Below are 22,333 nucleotides of genomic sequence, written 5' to 3' on the forward strand. Positions count from 1 at the left end.
GAGATCTAAACTCATATTTTATGCGATAAGTTTCAATTACAAAGAACTTGGTAAGTTCCATGATACCTTATCCAGAAATCTTCACCTTAACAGTGACTGTTAAGTGGCAAAAGGTGTTAAATTTAATTTCATTAGCGACGGTCTAGCTATCATATAATAAGTACAATTAAACTGTCCCTGTAGAATTGAAAACTGTATTCTTAATAATGAATGTCACTGAACTCCCCCTAAAAGGTAGTGTCTTCAGGTGGATTAGAAAATGGTTCGGATTTGCAATTCAGTCCAACTTAAATAGTTTTTTTATTAATCTTAAATTTATAAATATTTTAGACGTTGGAATGTTTTAGATTAGATCCGATAGACTATCGAAGCTACATTGATCCGCTACGGTCGTAGTATCAACCGTTCCAGTGGATTTACCTAGAATGCTAACACAATGCTATCGCGATTGAACACTAGCTCGCCTAAAATTTTGCTTCGAACATTAAATTACCCGAAATTATGTAATGGCATCAAATTGGTATTAAAAAACCATGTGCAACATGCTTGAAGGCAATATTTTGAGTGGAAACTGTCAAGATAGTAATTGGTTGTGAAAGTTTTGATTCTACCAAGGGTTAGCTCAGATTATCCCAAGCTATTAAAACGTTCATAACTTCCAATTCTCTTATCATGTGCTGTGACTATTATTAAGGCACAAGGTCGATACTTTTCTCACGGTCAATTATTTTTTATGTGTTCCAGAGTTGGAAAGCCATTGAATTTATTTATATTTTTGTACCAAACGTATTACATATTCAATGACATTACGATACATAAATCTTTTTGTTAATAAAAACAGCTAAATGTTATAAATGGTTTGAATTTTAACTTTTTCGCCTATACTTGGGTCATAGTATATTTATACACATATATTCACACATATGGAATGGTTGAATTGTGATAAATATACGTGTAATGACGTAAGGTATTTAGATAACTTTTTAATGAAAATGGTAAAGAAAAACGTCTTAGGAGTCCGCTGGTTGTCAAATATAATTGTAGGTAGGATTATGATTATTTTTGTATCTCTATGCAACATACATATGTATATACGGTATAACAAATAAAAACAAAAAGTAATTTATATGCAGAGTGAGTAATAGACAACCCAAAGCAACCTCCCTGACGGTCAATGCACGAATTATATATACATTTTAACTACATACTATACATGCCAGTGCTCCTGTGTATGTATGGTAAGTAGCTGTATCAATAAATAATTTTTATTACAGCATAAATTAAGTCACCCTCTGAAGAGACAAGTCAAAAGGCCAACCATTAGCATAAGCGTGCAAACATCGCTACACACTCCCACACACACACATATGTACAATAACTGAACTGTTAGAAACAAGCTTATCAAGAAATAGCGCTGTATTGAATGATAAGAGCCAAGCGGGCAAGCGTAGCGAATTCATATGTTTAAATAGTAGTAGATAATAAATAGTTGTTTATATATAAATAATTATGAATTCGTGAAAAGAATGACAGTAATGTGATGATGTAAAGCGTTAATAATTACAACAACAAATCAATTAATTTGAATTCACGTTGATTAAAATACTAAAAGCGTACGCTTATCAGCATGATTTGTACTTTTTTAATTATACCATACATACCATATACAAAAATATACTTATATTTACATAAATATACTATTAACATATATACATATATAAATCTGTACACATTTTTCATTGAAAACAAATAAATAAAAGTGCAAATATTTTGCTTCGCTTAAAAAAAATCGCGACAAGGTGCGAAGCTCGCAAATCTAAAAATAAAATTGTCTAAGTGAATTGACTATTTGTGCTCAAACTATAATGCTAATGACTTAATTGGAACACAATTGAAATATTTTAGCACCACATAAAGTATTTACTGCATTTTATATCACAACTAAGCTGGTAGTTATTTGCACGTAATAATGCTAATTGTTTGGTACATTAAGTTAGCTTAGCGCTTTTGCGATTTTTACATGACAGTATTTACATTTAATTGCATTATCTTCGACTATTTCAGATTATAGGGTTGTGCATAAACACTAAGCTTTTAATTGTATGCGAATAAAAACAATTTACATTAATAATGAAATAGTAAAAATATGATTAAATTAGTTGTTATTCAGCAAGTGACTATCAACTCAATGCAGTGCTAAATGCAAAGTATACGCATAAGTCTCCAAATAAGCAAACAATAGTCGTCTTCGATTCGCCAATTCTGTAATCGCTAGCTCTGAATACTGCTCTGTTTCCAAAAAGAGTAAATGTGAAAGCAATAACTTAATCAACGAGTTGAATTCGATGTGGATATTCATTTCAAATGATAAAACCACTATCTTCAATAATACTAAGACAAAGTTTAGACAAGATTTACTATTTTCAATCGCTTAATGTCAAAAATTTATAAAAATTTAAATGACAGTATCTAAAAAACTGCACAGAAAGAAAAGAAACCCATAGGCGCCTGTGTTAAAAGCATTAACGGAAACTTTCGCAGGAAAGTTCAATAATTCCGAAGAGCTCGTTGTTCGATTGACTGCTCTCTCCAACGTTTAACGAGTTAAATACAGCTTTTAGCGCTACACATTACAATACAAATAGGAAAACCAAAGTCTTTATTATCGAGAAAATACAATAACTCAATAACGAAGGTGTTTTCGGAATTTGCACATCAATCAAAGTGAACACTGCTCTTTATGACAGGTTCAGAATAATTAAGATAATTAAGAGAATAGAATGAAATTGAGGAACAATTTTCAATAACAATGAGAACTGAAGCAATGTTAGAAACGGTTCATTTATTTTATTATTTTAGTACTTCGTTATACAAGTCTATGCTCTAAACCCACATTTTTAACGAATCTGCGAAGGACGCGGGTTTCAGTTTCTCTATTGGCTTGTATAAGGGAGAACTATTGAATATAACCTATTTTCAGTTTCCTGAAGTTTAAAGTTATTTTCGACAGCGTCGCTTTTGGAGTGTAAACCATTTTGCTGTCCATTTTCATGAAAGGTACCTCTACCACTACTGGAAAGCTCTCTCGATATAAACTGTTATGGGGAGTTAAATAGTTAACACTGAAACAATCACAAGAAGTAGAAAGCGCTACAACTAAAATACGGAAGTCGATTCTTTCTTCAGAGAAGTTTAAGTATCGCCTAGAAAATGTGTCACTCAAAAACAAACCCATTGTTTTTATTACTAACCCAAGATAAGGGTTCTGATTTTTATACACGCACTCTATGTAAATATTTATCCCCATAAATAAATAAACTGTCGTCAGCGCAAACATGGAATATTTTTATTTGCATCATCAAAACTGAGTAAGTGGCCACCGAAAACGTGACGAAAGTGCCGCGCACTCTATTGTTTGAGAGAAAATAAATCTCGCTCACATTTCACTTTGTCACATTCACGTTTTGTTTTTTACATTTGCTGATGAATTCAGCTCGCACACAGAATACTAGTGTCTCGCATTTTTTATTCTTTCTTCACAGTAATAATATTATGACTGTCCGCTCACACAGACATACTAACTTATGCAAATATATTTAGAAGACTTTTGTTTTTGGTTTATTTTTTTCAGGTAGTAGGCGCTCTTAAAGTAAATATTTCTTATTATAAACTAAAATTGTTTATTATCACCGCTTGCATAGAGCGATCGTATTCATGCGAGTAAGTGTGAGTGTACTTAGTGGGTACAAAATACAGTGACGCCGTCGGCGAATTCTGGCTGTGACTGAAACGCTTAAGTCAAAAATAAAATTTGGTGCTGTGAAATTTTTAAAATATTTATATTTAGTTTTTCTTTGAAATATTGTTAGCAAGTTAACCGATTTTGGATATTACATGTGCTTATATGCTTAGCTATTTATTTAATAAATATTATTTTATTAATGGAATTCAAATTAGATAAGTTTGTAAGGTCCCCAATGGTAAACCACCTACTCAAAGAGAGGAAGAGATTTTCGACCCTGGATAATATCTATCAGACTACACCAAGGCCACATATTGGAGTATAAGTTCCCATAAAAGTATTAAAAATATATATCCCTGAGTCTAAGTAAAAACTAAAATCAATAAAAGTCAAGTTTTTGATAAATAATTAATGTTCATTAACATCTCTCAAATAGCTTACATTAACAAGTTATTAAAGTATCGTTTTTGAACTGTGCGCCAAAATGTAGGCAAAGCATTTGTTTATTTCCTACTTCTGCTTAATAATCAAATATATTTCCTTGAAATATTTATTATCACAAAGAAACCATAACAGATATGCTGCTAGCCGAAATAAACCCACTTCTAAAATTAAAATCAGCCTTTTTGATAAATATTCAACTTTAAATTATGTCAAAAGTCTTATTTTGAACTTGAAGACTACTTTATTTTGATTATGGAAAACCTCAATACAGTTAACGTGTAATACTAGACACTCTCTAGCATATTTTTCATACCTCAGTTTCAAATATGTAAATAAATATCTGATAAATTTTCATTAACATTAAAGTCCACGGAGGCAAATATAATATTGGATAAAGACTGTGTGGCATATCTGAAATTAAATTGGCAAGGCAAACATATAATAAACAACACATAGAATCAGCTAAGTATTCCATTTAATTTTGAGGCATGATTATGCATTAATTTTAAATTTTTTTTATTGCATTTGGACTAACAATCACTCAGCATGCGAAAAAAATATGTTTAGGCTTTTTGTATGAAAGAAAGTCTTTTTATCATTTCAAACCAAATTTTTGTACAAAAAGCATATATATGTATGTCTACTTGCTTCAGTGTGTGCTCATACTTTTACCCTTTCATGTCAAGAAAAGTATTTGGTAAATTGCTTCATTCATCTTTAAATTTCGCCTGCTACTATCATTTTTCATCCAAAGCAGAGATTGAATAAAAAGTTTAATGTTCATTGGGAGTTTATGGTCACGTTTACGCCTTGTATTCGGTCTTCACACACACACATTTGTATATAGCATACTTTACTTTATAGTATTCGTGTGATCGATTGCCCATAAGATTAATGTTGCAGCGCTCGCAGAGAAACACACGAGTATATATTGTTCTTTATATGTGCATACAAATGAGTATATTGGCGTATATACGTCGAGAAATTTGTATGCACATAAATAATAATAAATTGAAGACTTCGATATTTTCGTACGGTTTGATTCTCTAGTAAACAATTTTGCAGCAAATCCTTTATTGGGTTCTTCACACACAGAACTCTTCAGGAATGCTGGTGACTAGATTACTAAATGGTAAGTCATGCACGAAACGAATTGTGATTTTTTCATAGTAATTGTAAACAAGGTCACGAGCTAGTGTGTTTTTCTGTCAAGCGCACTGTAAATGAAATAATGGAATTAAACGGTTGTCATTTCTATTTCTAATATGCTTGCAACCCTTGTTCAAATTAAATACAGTTGCCAATGGTACATATATAAGTTGAGATGCCTAATTTACTAATATTTTCATCTTTAGATCAGTATAATTCCAAATAATTAATTAACACTCTTTAGCATTATTATTGTAAATATAATGTATCCCATAGTATAAAGCTGACGACATCAGATTATATACGTGTAAGTTAATTTATCTGAGGTTCTTTCGCATTCTCCAACTAGAAACAGTTATTCAATAATAAAATATTCGATGTTCTCTTTGGATAATAACATTACCGATTTTTGGTAGATATATACTTTGAATTTACTGTTGAGAATGTTTTTTTCTTTCAAGATTTGCGTTGGGAAAAAAACATCTGCTGCACTCTCGCCCTGCACTGATCTATTTTTGACCTACGTTAAGCAACAAGGGGCATGTCGAATGTTTCAAAAACAGTCTATAATGGCTTAAAAATATGCAAAATTTTAAAACTATTGCAATATTGCACATAAAAAAGGGTCAGAGAAGATTATATTAAAAGAGTTCCGCTGGCGTTTGACCAAATATTCAGGATTAATTTAATGTATAAATCCAAATGCCCGGCGTTTGGTAAATTCTGGCTTGCTTGGCAGAGAAACACACAAGAAGCCAATTCTAACTCTGATTTAACGAAAGCAACTCGTAGACCTTGCAGTATCCCATTGATATTGATTCAAATCAGTAGAAGCATGTCTTTTGGAACGATTAACAAGTAGGCCTAGGTGATCGAAAGTATGTTTGATCACTAAAAAATCAGTAGTTCCACAATCACTATGTTTACGCGTAGTGTATAGTGGTCGATGTGCGGCGATATTTTTGCTGGTGTGGTGTTTGCCCACCCCATGGTATTTTGGAATTTTCAATAAGGATGGATTTGACAATATGCTAAACAATATTAAGTTGAGGTGGGCTAGAAACAAACTGCCTGTTATGTGGATTTCAAATGACCGAAAGCACATGGCAAAGTTACAGAATGTTTTTTTCAATGATAATTTCATTAATATTTTTTCATGGCCATCATATTGTTCTGACTTGAACACACCACAACATATCTAGGGAAGACCCGTCAGTGGCAAAAATATCTGTGAAATTGTCACTGAAAACTTGATGCCATGTGCTAAATTTCACTGTTCCGTTTTCGTTTTCGAGCATCAATCCGTAACGATTTAACATGTGCCAGAAATCGAAATCTTAATATATTTTCCGGTTTGAAATCGGTCGCGAAACTAAGTTTGGAAAAATGTTGATGATTTATTTGTTAAAGCTTCGTTAGTTTAGTGTTTGTAGTCTATTTGCTATATTTACTAAATAAAACACACTAAAACTTAAATTATTCGTATTAAATTATTTGGAATTTGTTTCTTATATTTGTCAGGAGCCGCTTATTCTGAACGGCAAGCTCATCTATACTACTATTATAAAGAGAAAAGATTTGTATGTATGTTTGTAATAAATAAATTCAAAAACTAATGTGCCAATTTCAAAAATTCTTTCACCATTGGAAAGCTACATTCACTCCGAATAACATTGGTTATATTTATTGCTGGAATCTCAACTTTCTGGAAATAGTTCCCAGGTGATGCTATCAAAAAAACTCCGTTAAGTGAATTATCCGATGGATAATCTTAATCTGAAACTGAAAATCGTCTTGCATCGCAATCGCGTGACAGAGAGTCAAGTAACGAGTGCTCGCAGCTGCTTGCTGAACAAAATTTCAAAACCTATAATTTATAACTTTTGAAATGTTTGTTTAAACCCGTATGAAGCCGGAGCGGTCTGCTAGTCTTGAATATTTTTTACATCAAGTTCTTTCATGACAAAATCTAAATTATGAAAGCGTCGTATGTTGTGGAAAACACAGCATACACATTCTGTCAATTGTCTAATTGTCGTTGCCCTCAATAGTGTTCTTATATCGCAAATAATATTTTGAAATGATTCCTTATTTGTCCTGCAGACCGAAATGACTCTGTAAATAATCAGAAGCTGCATGTTAACATTGGGTATACAGTTTATACGTATGTACATATGTATTTATATGCACTTACATTGTCTTTGGAATATCAAAAGACAGCACTAGGCAAAGTTACCAGTTAGTCAGCTAAGAAGTAGTCTAATTACATACTTAAGTTAGTCTTAGAGTGTCGAAACTGATTTTCACAAAATCAGTTAGGCAAAATACAATTTACTGGATCGGTGGTTGATAAGAATAAATATTTGTTTTGTAAAGTAAAAACGGTGAAACACAATTGGACTCATTTAACAAAAAAAAAAATATTTATACTCGTCTCATCCATGATATTTACACAAACATTACTAAATGCAATATCAGTATATTAAGTGACAAGAATTTAAAACAAATACAATAAATACAACAAGCAGAAGTAAATAGAAATAATCATTTCCTTGTAAATTGGGCTACCAAACATTTTATTCTATTTTTTCAAATTAATCCCGAAAGCATAAATCAAATGGAAATGTATGTGAAATTTAACAAGAATATTATCAACAACCATTTATAAGCCCAAACTAACATATTACCAAACATCAAAAGTTCAAAAGTAAAAGTTTAAGTAAATTTAAAATTAACTTTAATACAAATACAACTTACCAACAACAAAGCTGTGCCCAAAAGTTGCCGAAAAACTTACAGCAACTAACTGTTGTAATACAAAACTGCTGAGCTAGTCTACGCTAACGCACACACACACACATAAACGCGCACAAAAACACGTTGTTAAATATGGAAATAAGAGAAAGTGCGCAGTCAGCAGACTTTCTTAAATATCTCACTGATGTAGCTAAAGGAGTGTGAAGGTCGCTACTTGGGCGAACGCGCACAATGGCGCACAAATATCAATATGTTGGCTAAAGGGTAGCGAACACAAACTTATACACGTCAACAAGTTGATGGGGGTGTTGGAAAACACCAGGGGAAATTACAAATTTGTGTTAATGCGTTGCTTTGTTGGTGTGTATTTTATTTGGATATAATTTTTTTTTATTTTAAATTAATTTTCAACTATTTTTAAGTATTTTAAGCACATTTAACATTGATATATATTTTTGTATTTTTTCATATATTTTATAAATATTGTGTTTATTTTTTTAATTTCTATGTATATTTTTTTCAGTGTATATTGTATTTATTTAATTTTTTAGTATATATTTAGCATTTACTTATTAACATTTTTTATAATTTCTTCAATGTTCATTTTGTTTTTATTTTTTTAATATTTTTTGTGCTTAATTAATTTTCCAGAAACACGTAAATTTACAAATTAATGTTTTAATATTTTGTTTTAGGCTATAACTACATTGATTAATTTATATTTATTATTTTTTAGTTACTCTAACTCACTTTTTTCTATGGTTAGCTCGTCAAATATTTTGTTTCATTTCATTTCTTTTCATTTATTATTTAAATAATTTTGTTTACAATTTTCTTTGAATCTATTATCACTTCCTACACTGAACTGCATTTGCTCGACTGCTATGATTTTTAGATTTTATCATTGCAATTTTATTCGCATTAATTTTGCTGCGAGTTTGCCACCTCTCCGGCTGCAATCAAATTAAGCTAATCTTCACAAACGCACAATTGCGCAGCTACTTGGGCTTAAGCATCGTCACCGTTGCCGTTGCAGTGTTGCAAGTTGCAAGCTCGTCGCCGCTGCAGTCGTTAAGTCACTTCAGCGCGGCAGCATACACGGCGTATGAGCAATTTCCTTAAGTGAATTAAAATTAGTAGCAATTTCGCTGCACAGCTTACGCTATTATCATTATTATCTTCTTTTTCAAATATGTACTGTTATTGCATTAAGAGGTCAATAATTTCCACGCAGCGCACAATTGACGAGATTTATGAGATTTTTCCTCAACAATTTTATTTATTAATGAATATTTCGTTTTTTACCGTTACACTGTATTTCATTTGACTTTTCAATAATTTTATATTACTTGAAACACTTTCCACTATTTGTTTCCTTCTACTTCTTTACAAAAAAATCGCACAAATTTTCACTTCTAAACTTTTAATGTAAAATTTCTAATTAAACCAAATAAATATTATTACAGCGCTTTTGAATTTCTTAACCGTTACGCTTAGACATTAAGACAATCACACAAATTTAATTAGCGCGCTATCGTCCGCTTTTCAATTGTGTTTGTTCTCGCGCGCACGGAGCATTTTCAACTGGAACCTTTGCGGTGACGTTGCCCCCGTTCGCAGGCCGAAGCAATCTAACAGCCGAAAAGCCAACAGTAGCCACAGCTATACAGCCGGAGCAGTGTACAGACATAGGTAAGCTGCTGGGTGCCCGTTAGCTGTTGTTGTTATTTTTATTTCTACACAGCACCAACGTCATACGCGCTATAGCAGAAGCACTCGTTTTTGCCGTTATCGTGCATGCATACGGGCGACTGTGATTAGCGCACCACTACATGCGCTCTCGCTCTCTCTCTCGGAACATTTTCTGCTCATTGCCGCACACGCACGTCCGCGAGGCATAGCTATCAAAGCAGTGAACTGTTATCAGTACATTTTGAAGACCGGCCAAGACCAACAGCACTTCGGGCGCATACAATTGACACTTCCTATGCTGTTCGTGTGTTATTTATTCTCTATGTCAGTGGGTCTTTCGAACACACGCATCGCCTATCAGCGCCGTTTTCCAGCCCGCGCACACCCTTGTTGCTCGTGTGCCTGAGTTCGCGAGTCGGCCATCCAGTGGTGAAGCATGACCAAGGCATCGTGGCATGGCTGTAAATCTCTGCAGACTTCTTTGTTCCACTTATTACTCACCAGCGCATTTATTTATTAGTTTGTCCGCTGTTATCAGAAGATTATGGGCTTTGCACCTCAAATTTTGAGGCGCGCTCTCTCTCTTTCTCTCTTTATTACTCAGTTGTTATTCAGCACTGGCGAGCTGTTAGCGCTCACTTTTCTCTGCTCTAACGGGGTTGTACAATTTTATCGCATGCTATTTGAGTCGCCGTGCGTGTGAATAAAGTGAAAATGGAATATGTTAGACCACTGTTTACGAATTAACAGTTAACTCCAAGTAACAGATGTGCCCATTGAGTGATTTTATACTTTTCTGTAGTATTTTAAAACATCTGTTACAGGGAATGTTAATATATGCTCACAAGGTGTTGTTTGAAAAGTTATTTAACTCTTATTTTACACTCTGTATCATATTTACAAGAATGGGATTTCTCCAACACTCTCTGATATTAACAGCTAGTGCAGTTTAGCAGCATACAAACGGTAGGAGATAGTGTTATGTTTTAAATTCTAATAATTCTTATCATTTCATAATAAAATAATTAATAAACATTTCGCAAGAAGGAAATGTGACTATCAGTTGAGTAGTTCTCTGCATTCAGAAAGAGCCCATTTTAACATATAACCTGAACCAAGTTTCATGGACTTTGGTTTATTAATTCGCTCAGCTGTTCAAAGAATTGTTGATGAGAGACGAAATTATGTACCTTATTAGCAGATATTATTTATGCCGAGAAAAGGTGTGAAGGAATGTTATCGAATTTCGACGCCAGTAGTCCTATAAAAGCACTTCAATCGTTTTATTGAGTATATGAATTTTGAGTATCTCTTTGTACTAACTTATTGATAAATGATAACTGAAATCATCGTATTTTAAAAGTAAGGTTTCATCATATAACTTAATTTACTAAAGTTATCATTCATTATCTTTTTAAATATATTGGATCGTTCACTATGGCTTCATGACAACAGCTGAAAAAAATCACTTCAGGTCAATTATTGAATTGGTATTTGTTTGCGGGGATGGGGTCATATGTAGAAGTTCACGCAAGTGAGGAAAGATTCTGAATGCCATTCACTTGGGAGTGGCAAGGAACGATTCTTTTGCATATGACTCAAGCAGCTCACGACTTCCGGTATTAGATCAAGTATCCCCTGGGTAGCTAACAGACATCCGTTTGGAGGCTAGCTAAAGTGAGAAGGCGAAGCCCGCTTCTGCGGTTGTGCGTAGGGCTTGGGACCCACCACATAAAAAATCTCCCCAATGAAAACAAACACAGAGCCTCGGGTGAGACACCGCCCTTTTGGAAACGACCCCTGCAAACGTTTTAAGGATAATGATTTAAGGGCATGTACCTGGAATGTCCGGACCCTTAATTGGGAAGGTGCCTCTGCCCAGCTGGTTGATGTCCTCATACAACTAAAGGCTGACATCACCGCCGCGCCAGATATGCGATGGGCGGGACAAGGACGGAAGAAGGTGGGTCCATGTGACATCTACTACAGCGGCCATATAAAGGAGCGCAAATTTGGTGTTAGATTTGTGGTGGGAGAGAGACTACGTCGCCGAGTCCTGACATTCACCCCGGTGGATGAACGTCTTGCCACAATCCGCATCAAAGCGAGGTTCTTCAACATATCGCTGATTTGCGCCCACGCCCCAACGGAAGAGAAGGACGATGTGACCAAAGATGCTTCCTATGAGCCCCTTCAATGAGCGCAGAGCTGCAATCACAACCGACAGCCGAACGATTTTCTACTCGACTTGCACTCCTGCTCTCTGAGAGCACTCATCAGCATCTCGATATAAGGGAGCTGTGGAACGGCATCTCAAACTCATTGCATACCGCTGCAGCCGAAACAATCGGTCTCGGGCAACGCCAAAAAACCAGTTGGTACGATGAGAATTGTCGTTCCGCAGTGGAGAGAAAACAGACTGCCTACCTCGCAACGTTGCGATCGACCACAACACGTTCGGGGTGGGATAGATATCGAGAACTGAAGAGGGAAGCGAGACGCATTTTCAGACGTAAAAAGAAAGAGGCCGAAATGCGTGAGTATGAAAAGCTTGAAAAGCTGGCCGACATGGGTAATGCTCGAAAATTTTATGAAAAGATGAGGCGATTTACAGAAGGTTTCAAGACCGGAGCATTATCATGTAGGGACCGAGGAGGTAATCTGGTAACGGATGTCCAGAGCACACTGGGATTATGGAGGGAACACTTCTCCGACCTGCTCAATGGCAGTGAAAGTACAACGCCAGGAGATGACGAACCCGATTCCCCAATCGATGACGATGGAATAGATGTTCCATTACCCGACCATGAAGAAATCCGAATAGCAATTACCCGCTTGAAGAACAACAAAGCGGCGGGGGCCGATGGATTACCGGCCGAGCAATTCAAATACGGCGGCGAAGAACTGATAAGGTGCATGCATCAGCTTCTTTGTAGAATATGGTCGGAAGAAAGCATGCCTGACGATTGGAATCTTAGTGTGCTCTGCCCAATCCATAAGAAGGGAGACCCCACAATCTGCGCCAACTACCGTGGTATAAGTCTCCTCAATATCGCATATAAGGTTTTGTCGAGCGTATTGTGTGAAAGACTAAAGCCCTCCGTCAACGAACTGATTGGACCTTATCAGTGTGGCTTTAGACCTGGAAAATCTACAATGGACCAGATATTTACAATGCGCCAAATCTTGGAAAAGACCCGAGAGAGAAGATCGATAGTCACCATCTTTTTATCGATTTTAAAGCTGCCTTCGATAGCACGAAAAGGAGCTGCCTTTATGCCGCGATGTCTGAATTTGGTATCCCTGCAAAACTAAAACGGCTATGTAAGCTGACGTTAAGCAACACCAAAAGCTCCGTCAGGATCGGGAAGGACCTCTCCGAGCCGTTCGATACCAAACGAGGCTTCAGACAGGGTGACTCACTATCGTGCGACTTCTTCAATCTATTTCTGGAAAAAATAATACGAGCTGCAGAAATAAATAGATACAATCTTCTACAAGAGTGTACAGCTCCTGGCGTATGCCGATGATATTGATATCATCGGAAGCAACAACCGCGCCGTTTGTTCTGCGTTTTCCAGACTAGATAAAGAAGCGAAGCGTATGGGTCTGGTGGTGAATGAGGACAAGACGAAATATCTCCTGTCATCAAACAAACAGTCAGCGCACTCGCGTCTTGGCTCCCACGTCACTGTTGACAGTCATAACTTTGAAGTTGTAGATAATTTCGTTTATCTGGGAACCAGCATTAACAACACCAACAATGTCAGCCTTGAAATCCAACGCAGAATCACTCTTGCCAACAGGTGCTACTTTGGACTGAGTAGGCAATTGAAAAGAAAAGTCCTCTCTCGACGAACCAAAATCAAACTCTATAAGTCGCTCATTATTCCCGTCCTGATGTATGGCGCTGAAGCGTGGACGATGACAACATCCGATGAGACGACTCTTGGGGTTTTCGAGAGAAAGGTTTTGCGCAAGATTTATGGTCCTCTAAACATTGGCAACGGCGAATATCGCAGACGATGGAACGATGAGCTGTACGATCTATACGACGACATTGACATAGTTCAGCGAATAAAAATACAGCGGCTACGCTGGATAGGTCATGTTGTACGGATGAAAGAAAACACTCCAGCTATGAAAGTATTCGATGCAGTACCCGCTGGAGGAAGCCGCGGAAGAGGACGACCTCCACTCCGGTGCAAAGACCAAGTGCAAAGTGACCTGGCTTGGTGTTTCCAGTTGGTGTTTCCAGTTGGCGCCAAAAAGCAAAAAGGAGGAATGAGTGGCGCGCTCTGATAAATTCGGCTATAATCGCTTAAAGCGGTTCCTACGCCAAATATATATATATATATATATATATATATATATTTGTTTGCGGTTCACTGGGGAGCCTCGAGTGAGCTTAAGTGTGGCTGCTTGAGGAGAGGCACCTTTGACCCTTCTCTTTTAAAGCAATTAACTAAGCAACCATATGTATCATTATTAGTTTTACATGTCTAATTTAATATTGTTCTTCCGTTTTTATTCGATTTGAACCCTGCAAATCTTCGAATGTTAAACAAATAACTAACGCGCTAGGACTCGCCCGCTGCAATGATAAATAATTTAAAAAATCTCCCGCTGCTTGGTCCATATTCTGTTATTACCCACTTGCTTCCTACCTGTTCAAATGAATAAATCTTTTTTATTTCAAAATTTTGCAAATTGCCAAATTATCTGCTAATGACTAACAGCTTTTATATGTACATATATCAGCAATAAAAATAACCACATCCGAGCGCTGTACAGCTATAAGAGTATGAAATATTTCCAAAATAAAAAAAAAATTATACAAAAAGAGAAATAGAAAATAATATAAATAAATATATGTCCGTAATTAATAGCGACGCCCGAATCACAGCAGGACATCCACAAGCAGCACAAACACCCACTCAATCTGGTGTGTTGAAAGTATTTATTTTCGATTTTAACACTCTATTTGCATCGGCGCCGCGCGTTAGGCGGCCAAAGCATACCGCAACCAGCGCCAACCGGGCACAAAAGCCATTCGAATGGGAAAATAAAACGGCGATGCCAACAGGCGATGGGTTGCCACAGCAATCAGAGCAGTCACTCAAAACAAAAAACACCAAAAACAAAAGCAAAAACAAAACCAAGAACAAAAGCACAAATGAACAATTACACAACAACAGCAACAACAATTGCGTTGGTCTTTACGGGAAGTGAGCAAACAATTTATTTAGTCACGAGTGAGCAAAATAGCAATGCTAAAAAAAAAATTAAAAAAAGCAATGCTTAACGCACTTGACAAATTTAATTTGAAATGATTCGGATATTTTGGTCGCACTTGAAATTTGTGTGGTTCAAAAGCGCATTTGCGCTATATACCTAAATATATATAGTATATGAAGGTAAAACAATTGACGAAATGTTTTGAATTTTTAAATGGTTTCCTTTTTTTCTGCTTTGCGAAAACACGCATATACTTTAGGGTGGTCTTCGAATGCGGGATACGTATTAGATTTTCTAAATCTTAACTCCAATATTTCATAATATAAATAACGCTCTCCACCACAGCTTTACTTTGCCAAAGGATTATTTTTAAGGTTTTTTTTTATAACGTTTGGACAGTCCCTAATAGACTGTGATCAAAAGATTTAGAGAATGAGCTTGGAAAAGTCTGAAATTTAACTATGAGGATCAAGCCAGTCTAAAGCCTAGGATGTTAGAAAAGAGGGATCGAATTTTTCTCTTTCCGACTTTATTAAACATGCACTTGAGCAAAAATTATGAGATTGTTTTAAATAATCTACCAATTGAATAATGGTTTTATGAAACTAAAGTGTATTTTAAGCCAAATATAATTTTATTTTTGTATTTTATTTGTTTAGATATTTTCTAATTTAATTCTTTATTTCAAGTTTATTATTGTTTTAAAAACATATACATATCCATACATACCAATGTTTACGATATTACTACATAAAGGCGCCAATACTGAATATGTGTAGTACTTGTTGAAGTATGAAGCAGTTTTAACATATATACAGGGTGTGCCGCCCACTATGCAGATTAGCTAAAAAATTCTCGAATTTTTCTATTAACACATCTTTATTTCATTCGACCGTCAAAGAGCTACCTTTATTCAACACAGCAAAATAAGCCTATCTTGACTAAGACTTTCATTACTTTTGCGGAAATCTCGGACGGTATAGCAATGAATCCGTCATGAATATTTGCCTCGACCGCAATAGTCTGAGATTTTCTCTCATTTACTTTAATTCTCAAATAAACTAACAAAAAGAAGTCACAGTGATTCAGTTTCTCTCTCTGACATCAGACATACAGACATCCATACATTATGGTCGGTTGTGGTTTTCTATTTGACCCTTAAATAAATTTTTATCCTACAACCATTAATGATTAAAATTTTGCTAAATTGAGCTTTCCCAAACTCATTCGGTTTATAATTGTCAAAATCATTCCAAATTTATTTACCGTTATAAAAGATGCCACACCCTGTACTTATGTTTATTTATGTATTCACTTTTTCATTATACTATTTCTCAGCACCTCCCAACATGCTGGTGAAATTTACATTCGAAATTTACTCCGCACACAAAAAAATGAGAAAAATACAAAGAAAATAAGTATCATCACTGCGAGCTCTTTAAACTTTTAGTTGTACTTACACCCATAGAGATATACAAATGTACTTGTACTTCTGTGCTTTTTATTGCCTCGTATTTATGTATAAGTATGTCTCTCGTGGCGCACGCCATTGGCAATTTATTGTGGTACCACAAAAATTTTCCACAAAATTTGCATGAAAAATGTACATTTTATCTCACCAGCTGCCTTAAAGGAATTTTATCGCCGGATACATGAAAGCCTGTTTCTCATTTAAAATATGTTGATATATAAGTCAATAGATGGAGGCGAACATTAAAGTAATGAGAAGAAGCAATGTCTGTCTAAACTTGTCAAAATAGTTGCGTTGTGCATAAAATAGCAATTTCATTTTTTTTTTAATGCCATATTATTGACATCAAAAACTTTGTAAAAGATGAATCTTTGATATAAAATATTCCATCAAAGTCCAACATAGAATTAACAAGTACTAATTCGACCTAAATTGAGCGTTCTAAATAAAACGAGAATATTATTCTCGTTCATCCAAGGATATACTATACAAGTATCTCATTGTAAGTGTATAGTAGACCATCAAGCTCTGTTCTGTCACAAGATCATTCTGACCCAAAGTCAATCGCAAGAGGTCAAGGGAACTCTTTGCCCTAAACAAGGTCAAACTTTCCCAAGTTATAGGAACTGGCCCTTGTCCCATGGGGATTCACGCGGTCAAATTAAAAATTTTACCGGATGCTAGATGCCTAGAAGAAGGTAAGGTAGCATCCTCCCAAAATGTCCTTTTGGAATGCCCCGCCTTTGCGAGATCTAGACAAAAAATCCTTGGATCCCGCGAATTATCGAATACAGAAGTTAAAAACCTCTAAAAATTTGTGGTAGATTCTAAGCGGGCTTGTCGATTCATAAAATAAGTGAAGGGTGGAATTTTACGGTATTACAAAGGACTGCTCTTGATAGTCTAAGTGGGTTTCCCTTTTTAAGGAAACAGCCTTCGTACATAACCTAACCTAACCATCAAGCGCATATTCTAGTTAAATAAAATAGAATTATTAATATTTCTTTTTATTCAATAGGACTATTATTTCGAGGGTTTTTAAGTAAACCCAAAACCTCATCTAATGAGAAAGATTATTTTCTCATTTGGTCAGCGTTCCAAGACTGCCCAGTAAACACTCCAATAATTGAGGCTAAAGCTTCCTAAGAGAAAACAGTTCGAAGAACCTTTTTCGCTCTACTCCCACTCAGAAAGATGCGGTCCGAGTTGCGTTGGTTGTTGCTCAACTTTTGTCGAGTCTGGTTATTCAGTGTTCGAGTTTAATAGAATCATGGAACACCGCCTCATCCTCAATCCGATGAGATAGCAAGGGTATCTTGCAAGCTTATCAGGTTGTCGTTTCCAGCAATTCAGCTGAGGCCAGGCACCCAAACAGGTGGGATAATGAAGTAGCTTGAAGCTGAAAGCATAGTGTCTCGAGCTCAAGGTCAACATTGCCGCTCTTTTATCGACATGAATGTCCAATTCTGTAATAGAAGCTGCACTTCGAAGCCATGGATCCACTGAAACCTTAGTGGCTGCCACCTCTGCTTAAAAGACACTGCAGTAGTCTGATAGCCGAAAGCTGGACTTATTGGAAATCTCCTAACTGAAAACTCGCTCGCAATTTAAGCATTGATCCATCTGTGGAAAATCTCATTGAACCTGTTTTTCGATCCGATCGTTCCGATTGTGTGAGTGAAGTATCCCATAAAATCTGGATGTCCAAAGAGTTCCGCTCCTTACTAAAATAAAATTTCACAAGTAACCACTAAAGCGCAACTTAGCTAATTACTTAGCATTAAATATAGCCAAAGGTTTCAATTCAACCAAAAATCACTCTTTTTTAGTGTATCTACAATTTATTTTTTGAACTTTTCCTAAGCTAAATTTCGTATTCCAGTCCATAATTTATGAATCAATCATTATGTGAATATTTCACTTAACCCTTCATTGACTTTTTTATCACTTTACAAATTCGAAGCATTCAATGAGTTCGACAGCTGATTGACAAACATTTATGCAAATAATAACATTTAATGCGGTTTACAGTGCGAATCGTTGCTGACGATCACACATACATGCATACATAATAGTAGCTGAAAATATCTATTGCAGAATGATTGCTGATGGGCATATTATTAAAATTTCAGAATTTCCGTATTGGATTTGTAAACTTAAATTTGATTTTTAAACAGCAGAAAGGGACAGCATTCATATATTTCGCTATAACTATATATAAGATCACATGCTGCTGCAGACAAGCCATAAACAAATTTTTTATTCATACTTCTCCAAACACACCGCTCCGTGACTTCACAACTCCAGCTCCGAAGTGCACGAGAGTTTGGTGAACTCGTAACGACAGCCAAATTGATTTATGCAATACTTTGGATATTATTGACAGAAATTCAATTTTCTCCAACCAACCGAAAGCGCAAACACGCCACAGACAGACGAAATATGAGTAGGAGCACACACACACACATACACTGTCGAGTAAAAATTATATGCGACCGCAGAAACACATATGCGTATCTGTATCCTTACACATGTAAATATGTGCGAATTTATTATTGAATATTGAAAAATGCCGAAAGTATTTGAAAACAAGCCGAAAATAAAGTTTGCATGGAAAAGAGAAAAATTTCAACAACGCAGCTGCGGCGGCGGTTAACCGCAATACCCGCACGCAATCTATGCTACAGGCCCTTTGAACGCATAAAAATAGCAATAAATGAATTCTAAACACAAGCGCACACACACTCTCATATTAAATAATAAAATCAGACGCATAAAAAATTTGCATAAAATGGCAACGCTGGCAACATTTTGTTCGGCATTTCATGCTATTTGACTATGATTAAGTGGCTCGGCTGAATGGGTTTCTCAAAAGCGCTGCGAGTCGCTGCATTTAATGGTGCATTGGATGGAAATTGCCAAATAAACATCCAAGAATTGTGATCAAGATTTGAGACTGCCAAAATGGATACATAAAATATAGAGGATTATTGAAGAGTTGGATGTATACTGAGAAAATGTAATGCAATATCTTGTATGCTTCTTTTCATCCTCTTATAACCTAGCTGAAAAGAACACATAGTAAGAAACATTTCCGATATTTTTGATTTTGACTTAGAAATAAGCTATTTTAAAATCTGTATTATATCCTTTTCGAACAGCTTAATTAATTTAATATATTAAGATTTTAGAGAGGGTACAGAGTTGAGTAGCATTCCATTTTCTACTCGATTTGTATTCGATTAAAAATTAATGAAGTAAAATAAGGTTTTTTTCTACGTGGTAAATCTATCTAAATCAGTGCTTTAATAGAGCAAATGCAGGTTAATTGGTCAATTAACTCCAGTGCGAAAAAGCTACAACATATAATTCAACGCTCAATTAAATTCCTCACTACATCTCGATCAAGGAACTCTAAGCATATAAAGTTGACCGAAGTTTCTTATTAATTGCAACAAATAGCAATGAAATGGAGTTCCATCAAAACAACTGAATAGATTTATGCATGGACCCAAATTTACTGTTTCAATTACTTTGTACAACACGCGGCTCCCTATTGGATCAAACCAAATTTTTGTTTTCGAGAGATTTAGGCTTAATTAATTAAAAGTAATTTAATTAACTTCCAGTGCTCCTGAAAACGTTGAACCAACCGAGCTCAGGATTCAGCGTCTTAAATTGTCCACTCAACGATGGTTTATATATATATTTTTATGCCGTTCTGGATCTCTCGAGGAACTCGATTTAGATTGGCAATCCGACCGGGAAGAAGAGATATTCCTTCTACTACAGAGAACTTGTCCAAATTGGAAGCAGAACCAAGAGTTGAATTCTTGCGTAGCAACACAGAAGGCAGCTTCTAACTCAATGGCACCAACTATGTCTTTCTGGCCTAGATTTTGGTCGAATGGCATCTGAACTAGTACTTTACATTTCTTCTTAATAAACCAAAACTTCTTTAAATTTAAATTTTTTTAAATCAACAGATTCGCGCCGAGGATGACTAAAAATTTGAACCTTACTTGTGCGATTGGCCAACCTTCAGAATGACATGAAGGGATATTTTCTATGTCTTCCAATGTTCCAAAAATAAGTTGGGTAGCTTGTGTGGAAAAATTTGAGTAATTCATAAAATTCGTCGAGCTTTTGAGCAGACCCTAGTTAGAGCTCATTTTGTATACATCGTAGGCAAATAATACCGTTTGAAATTCAGCAAAAATAATTATTTTAATTTCTTGGAAATTTTGACCATTTTGCTTGCAATAAGATGAGGATTAAAAATAGAGTCTGTTCCGAAAAATATTTCGAATATTCAATCCTTTTACACACCCACATTTTTGTGCAATAGTCACGTGGCACTGATCACCAATACTTCGAGTTGGTAAAATACATAATTTCACCATAAAAATGTTCAAAACGAAAATTGACATTGAATAAATCTTTAAGCTATTTACACAATTTTAAGCACTGCTTATGTATGTATGTGTGCATGTAATAAGGGCACACGCCAACAAAATACCAATTCCGCATCCACGTCTAAGCTAATCTATGCAAACAACATTTATCTTGAACTCGTAAGCTTTCTGATTTGCGGTCGATTGGTTTTCGCGATTAATGTATCCATTGAGAATTTCGCCGACTCAAAGATGGCACACGCGAAACTACACACGAGTATGTATGTGTGTGAATGAACCCATATATCATTGAAGATTCAAAGGAAATAAATCAATGCGCACTTATCATAAATCAAAATGGAACTTTATCGCTGTTGAATACAAACAAAGAAACTAAGAAGTCGAATTATATGCGCGTACGCGAACATAAATTCGCTTTTCATACAGACACTTATGCATACATGTACTCAGCAGGGAAGGCTTAAACAAGTGAGGAAGGATACTAGTTTACTTTTTCAATATTCAGAACAAAAACGAAAAAGTTAGAAATACAACCGAGTTATACCATTTTATCGATTTATTGCTTTAACTAGAAATTATGGTCAAGCAATTTATACTTCCTCAATAAAACCACAGAGGACTTGAATAAACCTCAAATTAATATTGCTTTGAGAATAAAAACTGAATTAGACTTTTAAGAAACAATATGAAACTGGAACATTTCAAACATAAATTTGACAACTCCTGAATAATTGAAGACACTTAGACGGCTAGTTGCAGTCAACACTTGCTGTAAAGTATTTTAATAATAGTTGCATTGATTACTGGGTTGACAAAAAAGTAAACCCAAACACATATATTTGGATGTAACTTTAATGTGGATATGTACTACAAATAGTGGAAGAAACGAGCGGGAGTACATAATCCACTCGAAACCGACAATGAAGCAACGGAAAAATAATTTTGCAAGCGGGGAAATAATTCCATACTTTATAATATAAGCTATAACCAAGCAAGTCTTTTTGATTTATCGAATATACTGTAGTAGCTTTATTAGCCTGGAAATCGACAAGAATCACATTTTATAATACCTGTATGACAAATTAAATCTATATCTAAAAAATTACTCAACCCTATCTTTTGCAGTTATGTTTTAGGTTTTGTGCCCCATCGGTACTATGTACTCCAATAGAATGTGTTGTTGAACCTATTCCTAGTGTTAAGTCACGCCGTCATGTGTTCCCTTAACAAACACTGCTTCAAACTCAAATTGATGTGAAAGGACTGAGTGATTTGTTATTACTAAAGGGCGATCAATTTCGATGTTCCCAACTTTTTTAAAGAAAAAACACAGACAAATCATATTTAATGGACAATGTTTATTATCATTTGAAATAACATTCTATAACACATATTTTTTAAAGATTATCTCTTACTCTAGCGCGT

At 35.3% G+C, this 22,333-nt stretch overlaps 1 protein-coding gene across 2 annotated transcripts in view; it reads right to left on the bottom strand.

Annotated features, from left to right (window-relative positions):
• LOC105214247 (5-hydroxytryptamine receptor 1) overlaps positions 1–9,956 on the bottom strand; it is a 143,421-nt gene extending 133,465 nt beyond the window's left edge. For both annotated transcript variants that reach the window (XM_029041668.2, XM_029041666.2), the window contains exon 1: positions 8,093–9,956. The gene's annotated coding sequence lies outside the window, so the exon portion shown is untranslated. The remainder of the gene's footprint in view (positions 1–8,092) is intronic.
• Between the last annotated feature and the right edge of the window lie 12,377 nt (positions 9,957–22,333).

Source organism: Zeugodacus cucurbitae, chromosome 2 (assembly GCF_028554725.1).
Source record: "Zeugodacus cucurbitae isolate PBARC_wt_2022May chromosome 2, idZeuCucr1.2, whole genome shotgun sequence".
Classification (NCBI taxonomy): Eukaryota; Metazoa; Arthropoda; class Insecta; order Diptera; family Tephritidae; genus Zeugodacus; species Zeugodacus cucurbitae.